Source organism: Arachis ipaensis, chromosome B04 (assembly GCF_000816755.2).
Source record: "Arachis ipaensis cultivar K30076 chromosome B04, Araip1.1, whole genome shotgun sequence".
Taxonomy (NCBI): domain Eukaryota; kingdom Viridiplantae; phylum Streptophyta; class Magnoliopsida; order Fabales; family Fabaceae; genus Arachis; species Arachis ipaensis.
The window spans coordinates 94118988-94127833 of NC_029788.2; positions in this window are offsets into that span (position 1 = coordinate 94118988).

An 8846-nucleotide genomic window follows, 5' to 3' on the forward strand; every position below is an offset into this window, starting at 1 on the left:
AAACTTGTTTGAAGTTGTATTTGGAACATTGTTTAAAAAGCTAAGAACACACAACCCGTAAGATTTTGAGCCTAATTATATGGTTACATTATTTAACCATAAATTTTTATTCTTGTGTGTTTTCTTCTCTATGATTGCAATCTTTGCTTTGTTCCATTCTATGTCTACTATTTAGTGTATTTACATGCTTGCATATGATTGAGGCCATTACTTGTCTTAGCTCACTTCTCCCAAATAAGCCTACCCTTTTATGTCACCCTTGTTAGCCACTTTGAGCCTTTTAATCCCATTTATTCTATATTTTACCACATCACTAGCCTTAAGCGGAAAAACAATTAAATACCCCAATTGAATCTTTGGTTAGCTTAAGATAGAGATTGTGTATCAACTAAGTGTGGGGAAACTATGGGAACATGGGTTAATAAGGGAATGTGTTATGTTTTTTACTTTGATAAAATATTGGGAATTTGGGTACCTACTCATGTGAGACTAGAAAAATTAAAAATCCATGTGCATTGATATGTTACGTTTACTTTTATATTTAAAAAAAATCTAAAAATATTCAATAAATAAGTAAATAAATAAGGGGACAAAATTATCCCAATGCAAGGTTAAGTTAATAAAAAGATCAATGCATATGTGATAAAATTAAAATAAAGGTTGATGCATGAGTATGTACTGCAAAAGTAGGAATTATGGGTAGCTAGGTATAATTTTAGAATTACATAGAGTATGTGTATGTTAAGGTGAGAACTTAGGTCAGTCAAAGATTCGATTTTTAGCTCACTTGGCCATACATATATCCTTACCTTTACCTCAGCCCCATTACAACCCTAAAAAGACCTCATGATGTTTGCATTGATATGCTAAATATTTGTTGATTGGTTAGATGAAGAACAAAGTTTAGAAAGTATGATTAGAGAAGAGTAGAGTGAATTACCCTATACACTTGAGAGACTAGAGTGATATACACTACCAGTGAGGGTTCAATGCTTGATTCTATGTTCCCTGCTTTCATGAGCTATCTTCTTATAAGTTTACTTGTCTTTTATTGTATGATTTGAATTAGTGAAATCTGATTTATGTTTGTCTTGAAAAGCTTATTTACTTTTAACCAAGTAGATAGAAACATCTTAGCATGTAGTTGCATTCATATAGATAGGTTGCATTTCATACATTCTATCATTCCTCTTCACCTTTATAGCTTCTCTTGAGCTTAGCATGAGGACATGCTAATATTTAAGTGTGGGGAGGTTGATAAACCACTATTTTATGGTTTATCTTGTGCTCAACTGAGTGGTTTTTATCAACTCTTTACCCACTTATTCATATTATTCGCATGTTTTACGTTTTCCTTCTTGATTTTGTGCTACGATTGAAAACATGCTTCGTTGGCCTTTAAATTGCTTATTATTAATCCACTCTTATTACCATTCGATGCCTTGATATGTGTGTTAAGTGTTTTCAGAGATTACAGGGCAGGAATAGCTCAGAGGATGGAAAGGAAGCATGCAAAAGTGGAAGGAATACAAGAAGTTGAAGAAGTTGCTAAGCTGTCCAACCTGACCTCTTTGCACTCAAACGGTCATAACTTTTGCTACAGAGGTCCAAATAATGCGGTTTCAGTTGCGTTGGAAAGCTAACATCTGGGGCTTCGCAACGATATATAATTTGCCATAGCTGACTCGAAGCCAAACGACACGAACGCGTGGATCACGCGGATGCGTGACCTGGCAGAAACGCAATCCACGCAAACGCGTGGACGACGCTTCCGCGTCACTTTCCCCCGACCTGTACGTACCAGAATACGCTGGGGGCGATTTTTGGGCTGTTTTCAACCCAGTTTTTGGCCCAGAAAATACAGATTAGAGGCTATAAAGTGGGGGAATCCATTCATTCATAATCATGCTTTCATAATTCATAATTTTAGGATTAGATGTAGTTTTTAGAGAGAGAGGTTCTCTCCTCTCTCTTAGGATTTAGTTTTAGAATTTAGGATTATTTCTTCTTCATCACAGGTTCAATGTCCATTTAATTTAGTTTCTCTTCTACTTTTATTTATCCTAGTACTTTGGTTTATTTATTTTTCTTATTGATTCTCTTCTTTTTCAATTTGGCTTATGAACTCTTTATCTTTTTGGATTAAATTCCTTTTATTAAATGCAATTGAGGTATTTCAGATTTATGATTCTTATTTAGCTTTTTATATTCTTGGCTTTAATTGATTAACTGGAAGCTCTTGAGTTATCAACTTATCGTGATTGATTGTTATGTCGGCTAATTGACTGGAATTCCACTAACTCTAGTCTTTCCTTAGGAGTTGGCTAGGACTTGGGAATCTAACTAATTAGTTCACTTGACTTTCCCTTGCTTTTGTAAAGGTTAACTAAGTGGGATTAACTTCAATTCTCATAGGAGTAACTAGGATAGGACTTCCGAATTTTCATACCTTGCCAAGAGTTTATTTTATAGTTATTTATTTATTTTACTTGTCATTTAAATTACTTGTTCCTTACTTTCAAAACCTCCAATTTACAAAACTCATAACCAATAAGAAGAACATACCTCCCTGCAATTCCTTGAGAAGACGACCCGAGGTTTGAATACTTCAGTTATCAATTTTTAAGGGGTTTGTTACTTGTGACAACCAAAAATTTTGTAAGAAAGGACTTTTGTTGGTTTAGAAGCTATACCTGCAACGAGGATTTATCTGCAAATTTCTAGACCACGCAAAAGTTCTCTCTTCAGAAAGAGATCTGAGATACAGAAGAAGAGAAGACAGAGAGATTGGAGGAAGAGTGAGGGAGCCACCGCCAGCTGGTCCCCGCTGCACCCATGATGAGCGGATATTTTATACGCTTTTTGGCATCATTTCCATATAGTTTTCATTATGTTTTTGTTTAGGTTTTATTATATTTTCATAGGTTTTAGTGATCCCGCTTATTTGGATTCTACTTTGAATTTTTGTGTTTTATGGTGATTTCAGATATTTTCTGGTTGAAATTGAGGAGCTTGAGCAAAAGTCTGATTAGAGACAAAGAAAAGACTGCAGATGTTGTCAAGATCTGACCTCCGTGCACTCGAAGGGGCTTTTCTAGAGCTACAGAAGTTCAAATGGCGCGCTCTCAGTAGCTATGGAAAGATAACATCCAGCACTTTCCAGAAATATATAATAGTTCATACTTTGCTTTGGAAATAAAGGTCTAAAACTGGCATTCAACGCCAGCCACCAGCCCTAGTCTTGGCGTCTAACACCCAGAAGGGAGTAACTAGCGTCCGACGCCCAAAAGGGAGTCCCAAGCCAGTGTTTAACGCTGCCAAGGGGTACTAGCTCGTGGATTGCACTTAAGCTCAGCCCAAACACTCACCAAGTAGGCCCTAGAAGTGGATTTTCATACTGCAAGACTAGTTTATCCTATTTCTGTAATTTTTAGTTAGCAGATTAGTATATATAGGAGGAGATCACCCTTGTTTAGGATCTTCTTCCTCCCCCACTTTATCTTCGAATATCACTATGTACAGTATGAGTCACTAACCTCCTAAGGTTAAGGTTAGGAGCTCTGTTGATTCTTATAAATTAATAATATCACTATTCACTTCAATCTATGCTTGATTCTATTCAAAGATGTATCTTCGTTCTTCATCCTAATGGATTGGGAGTGTAACTTGACCATCATCCCATTTCCACATGGGTTCTTGTGAGTCCTTGATGGGATAGTATTAAACCACCAGCTTGATTATACATCTCTTAGACGACTAATCCACGGCTTCGTTGGGGACTTCTCGAGACATCAGTTCAGCCGAGGTGCGGGGCGATTAGGGCCTTTGTGGTATAGGCTAGAACCCAAGGAATAGCGTTCTCTTATCCGGAAGATCCGATCTTGTCTGTGCCATTTTGAGTAAGATCACCAAGGGAATGGACTACTAGAGCTTCACCCCTATTTAGATTGGATGACCGCTGACCTGGCATTTGATTTGAAGCAGAGGAGATTAATGACTACTGACCCGGTGTTAATCATATACAGCCTGCCATGCAATGGATCAATTGGAAGTTGGAGTAAATGGTGAGAAAAGTTGATCCAAAAGGAAGAAGCATCTCCAAAGCCTCAACCGTTCTCCTACCATATATTTCACACCTATCTAGTAACGTTTTATTTATTTATCTGTTTTATGCGTTTTCTCGTGACAATTATATTTTCTATCCGCCTGACTAAGATCTGCAAGGTATCCACTGCTTGCTCAAACCAACAATCTCCGTTGGATCGACCCTCACTCACCTGAGGTATTACTTGGACGACCCGGTATACTTACCGGTCTAACTGTGCGAAATGTGCGGAGTCAGTTTTGTGCACCAAGTTTTTGGCACCGTTGTCAGGGATTGTTCGGATTCGACAAACTATCGGATTATCTTGTTGCTTAGATTAGGTACCTTTTTACTATTTTGTTTGAGTCTTTTATTTTCTTTTCAAAATTTTTTTCAAAACCTTTTCTTTTCTTTATTAATCTTTATCTTTTGTGTGAGTCTTTTGTTCTTGTTCTTGTTAAAGTTTCGAACTTTCTTGTTTTCTTTTCAAAAAAATTTCAAAAATAGTGTCTTTTGTTTGAGTCTAGTGTCAGTTGTTAAGTTTGGTGTCCTTTGTGTGTTCTTTATTTCTTTAAATTTTTGAATTGTTCTTGAGTGTTCTTTCTTGGTATTCAGGTTGTTCTTGTTTCTTTTCTTGTTTTGATCTTAAAATTTTTAAGTTTGGTGTCTTTTGGTTGTTTTTCTCTTTCTTCATTAATTCTAAAATTAAAAAATATATTTTTTATCTTCTCTCAAATTTTCAAAATTCTTACCTTCTTTTCTTATCTTAATTTAAAAATTGTTAAGATTAGTGTTTTCTTGTTAGTAAAGTCAAATTTCAAATTTTAAATCTTATCTTTTCATATCTTTTTCAAATCTTTATCTTATCTTTTTATCTTTCTTTAAAATTCAAAAAAAATCTTATCTTATCTTATTTCAAATTCAAATTTTAAAAACTCAATTTCAAAATTAAATCTTTTTCAAAAGTCAAATTTTAAATCTTATCTTTTCCAAATCTTCACCATATCTTATCTTTTTAACTTATTTTCAAAACTTTATCTTATCTTGTTTCAATTTCAAAATTCAAAATCAAATCTTTTTCAAATTTTTCAAATTTTATCTTATCTTTTCCAATTTTAAATTTCAAAACATTTTAAAATCAAATCCTTTTTCAAATCTTCTATCTTATCTTATTTTCAAATCTTTCTTAATTAGTTACTTGTTTTCTCTTCTATCTTTTTCAAAACTTCCTAACTAATTCCTATCTTTTCTATTTTCGAAAATTTCTCACTCCTTTTTCTCTCTTCTTTTTCAAAAATCACACTCAAGTTTTCAAATCTTTTTAGTTCAATTAATAAATAAAATAAAAACAAAAATATTTTAATTCTAGTTTCTTTTTTTACTTCTTAATTTTTGAATTCTTCTGCCCCTTTCATTCAAATTCTTCATCTCATTCTTCTACCCTCATTCTTCTTTCTTCTTCACATCTCACGGGGAGTTTTCTATTCTTTGACATAGAGCTCCCATTCTTTTTTCTTCTTGTCTTCTTTTTCTTGTTTATGAGCAGGAACAGAGATAAAGAACCTCTCTTTGATCCTGATCCTGAACCTGAGAGGATCACAAGGAGGCATTTACAATAAGTTAAAGCACAACACTTCGGAAGAGATCTCATATAACTTTTTGAATAAGAAATAGAAAATACAAACATGGCAGCCGAATAGAACAATCGAGGAGATGCAAGGAAGGTTCTTGGTGTCTTCACTGCACCCACTTCTGACTTTTATAGAAAAAGTATCTCCATACCTGCCATTAGAGCAAATAACTTTGAGCTAAAGCCTCAGTTAGTCTCTCTAATGCAACAGAATTGCAACTTTCATAGACTTCTATTGGAAGATCCACATCAGTTTCTATCTGAATTCTTGCAAATCTGTGATACTGTTAAGACCAATGGAGTGGATCTTGAGGTCTATAGGCTTATGCTTTTTCCTTTTGCTGTTAAAGACATAGTTAGGATATGGCTGGATTCTCAACCCAAAGAAAGCCTAGACTCTTAGGAAAAGTTGGTCAATACTTTCTTAGCCAAGTTCTTTCCACCTCAAAAGATGAGCAAGCTTAGGGTGGAAGTTCAAACTTTCAGACAAAAAGAGGGTGAGTCCCTCTATGAAGCTTGGAAAAGATACAAGCAACTGATCAGGAGATATCCTCCTGACATGCTCTCAGAATGGACTATCCTAGGTATTTTCTATGATGGTCTATCTGAGATGTCCAAGATGTCTTTGGACCATTCTGCTGGTGGATCACTCCACTTGAAAAAAAAGTGCCTACAGAGGCGCAGGAACTCATTAAAATGGTTGCAAACAACCAGTTCATGTATACTTCTGAGAGAAACCCTGTGAACAATGGGATAGATCAGAAGAAAGGAGTCCTGAAAGTTGACACTCTGAATGCCATACTAGCTCAGAACAAGATCTTGACCCAACAAGTCAATATGATTTCTCAACATTTGATTGGAATGCAAGCTGCAACTAGCAGCACTCAAGACACCTCCTATGATGGAGATGCCGATGATCCAGGTCAACCCATGATGGAAGAGGTGAATTACATGGGAAAAACCTATGAAAACACCTACAACTCCTCATGGAGGAATCATCCTAACCTTTCATGGAAGGATCAACAAAAGCCTCAGCAAGGCTTCAACAATAATCTAGGTGAAAGAGTCCAGAATTGGTTTAACAACAGACAACCATTCCCAAATTCTAAACAACAGATGGAGACTTCTAAGCAGAGCCTTTCTGATTTAGCAACCATAGTCTCTGAACTCTATAAGACCACTCACAGTTTCATAACAAAAACTAGGTCCTCCATCAGAAATCTGGAGGTACAAGTTGGTCAATTGAGCAAGAGAATCCTTAAGACCCCTCCTAACACTCTTCCTAGTAACACTGAAGTGAACCCAAGAGAAGAGTGCAAGGCCATCACAGTGGACATTGAGGCCAAATCTGAAGGGGATAAGCTGGCATTGAACGCTAGAAAGGAAGTCCTTACTGGGTGTTCAACGCCCAAAGATGAGCCATTCCTGGCGTTGAACGCTAATAAGGGAGTCCTTACTGGGCGTTCAATGCCCAAAGAGGAACCATTCTTAGCATTGAACACCAGTAAGAAATATCTTACTGGGCGTTCAACGCCGAAGGAAGCACCATTACTGGCGTTGAACGCCAATAAGGAAGTCCTTACTTGGCGTTCAACGCCCAAAGAGGTACACAAGCTAGCGTTGAACACCAGTAATAAGGCAGCTGGGCATTCAACGCCCACTGAAGGCTTCCCTATTGAAGAACTGAAGGCAACTAAGGCTCTTGAGGAGACTATATAAGTTCCCTTGAATGCCTTGTTACAATTTTTGGATTATGAGGATCACTCCTCCTCTAATGAGGAAGAGAAAATTAGGGAAGAGAAAGTTGCTCGGTACCTAGGACTTCTCATGAAGCTGAATGCCAAGTTGTTTGGTACAGAGACATTGGAGGAAGAACCTCCAGTGCTCACCAAGGAACTCAATGCCTTGGTTCAATAGGCTTATGCTTTTTCCTTTTGCTGTTAAAGACATAGTTAGGATATGGCTGGATTCTCAACCCAAAGAAAGCCTAGACTCTTAGGAAAAGTTGGTCAATACTTTCTTAGCCAAGTTCTTTCCACCTCAAAAGATGAGCAAGCTTAGGGTGGAAGTTCAAACTTTCAGACAAAAAGAGGGTGAGTCCCTCTATGAAGCTTGGAAAAGATACAAGCAACTGATCAGGAGATATCCTCCTGACATGCTCTCAGAATGGACTATCCTAGGTATTTTCTATGATGGTCTATCTGAGATGTCCAAGATGTCTTTGGACCATTCTGCTGGTGGATCACTCCACTTGAAAAAAAAGTGCCTACAGAGGCGCAGGAACTCATTAAAATGGTTGCAAACAACCAGTTCATGTATACTTCTGAGAGAAACCCTGTGAACAATGGGATAGATCAGAAGAAAGGAGTCCTGAAAGTTGACACTCTGAATGCCATACTAGCTCAGAACAAGATCTTGACCCAACAAGTCAATATGATTTCTCAACATTTGATTGGAATGCAAGCTGCAACTAGCAGCACTCAAGACACCTCCTATGATGGAGATGCCGATGATCCAGGTCAACCCATGATGGAAGAGGTGAATTACATGGGAAAAACCTATGAAAACACCTACAACTCCTCATGGAGGAATCATCCTAACCTTTCATGGAAGGATCAACAAAAGCCTCAGCAAGGCTTCAACAATAATCTAGGTGAAAGAGTCCAGAATTGGTTTAACAACAGACAACCATTCCCAAATTCTAAACAACAGATGGAGACTTCTAAGCAGAGCCTTTCTGATTTAGCAACCATAGTCTCTGAACTCTATAAGACCACTCACAGTTTCATAACAAAAACTAGGTCCTCCATCAGAAATCTGGAGGTACAAGTTGGTCAATTGAGCAAGAGAATCCTTAAGACCCCTCCTAACACTCTTCCTAGTAACACTGAAGTGAACCCAAGAGAAGAGTGCAAGGCCATCACAGTGGACATTGAGGCCAAATCTGAAGGGGATAAGCTGGCATTGAACGCTAGAAAGGAAGTCCTTACTGGGTGTTCAACGCCCAAAGATGAGCCATTCCTGGCGTTGAACGCTAATAAGGGAGTCCTTACTGGGCGTTCAATGCCCAAAGAGGAACCATTCTTAGCATTGAACACCAGTAAGAAATATCTTACTGGGCGTTCAACGCCG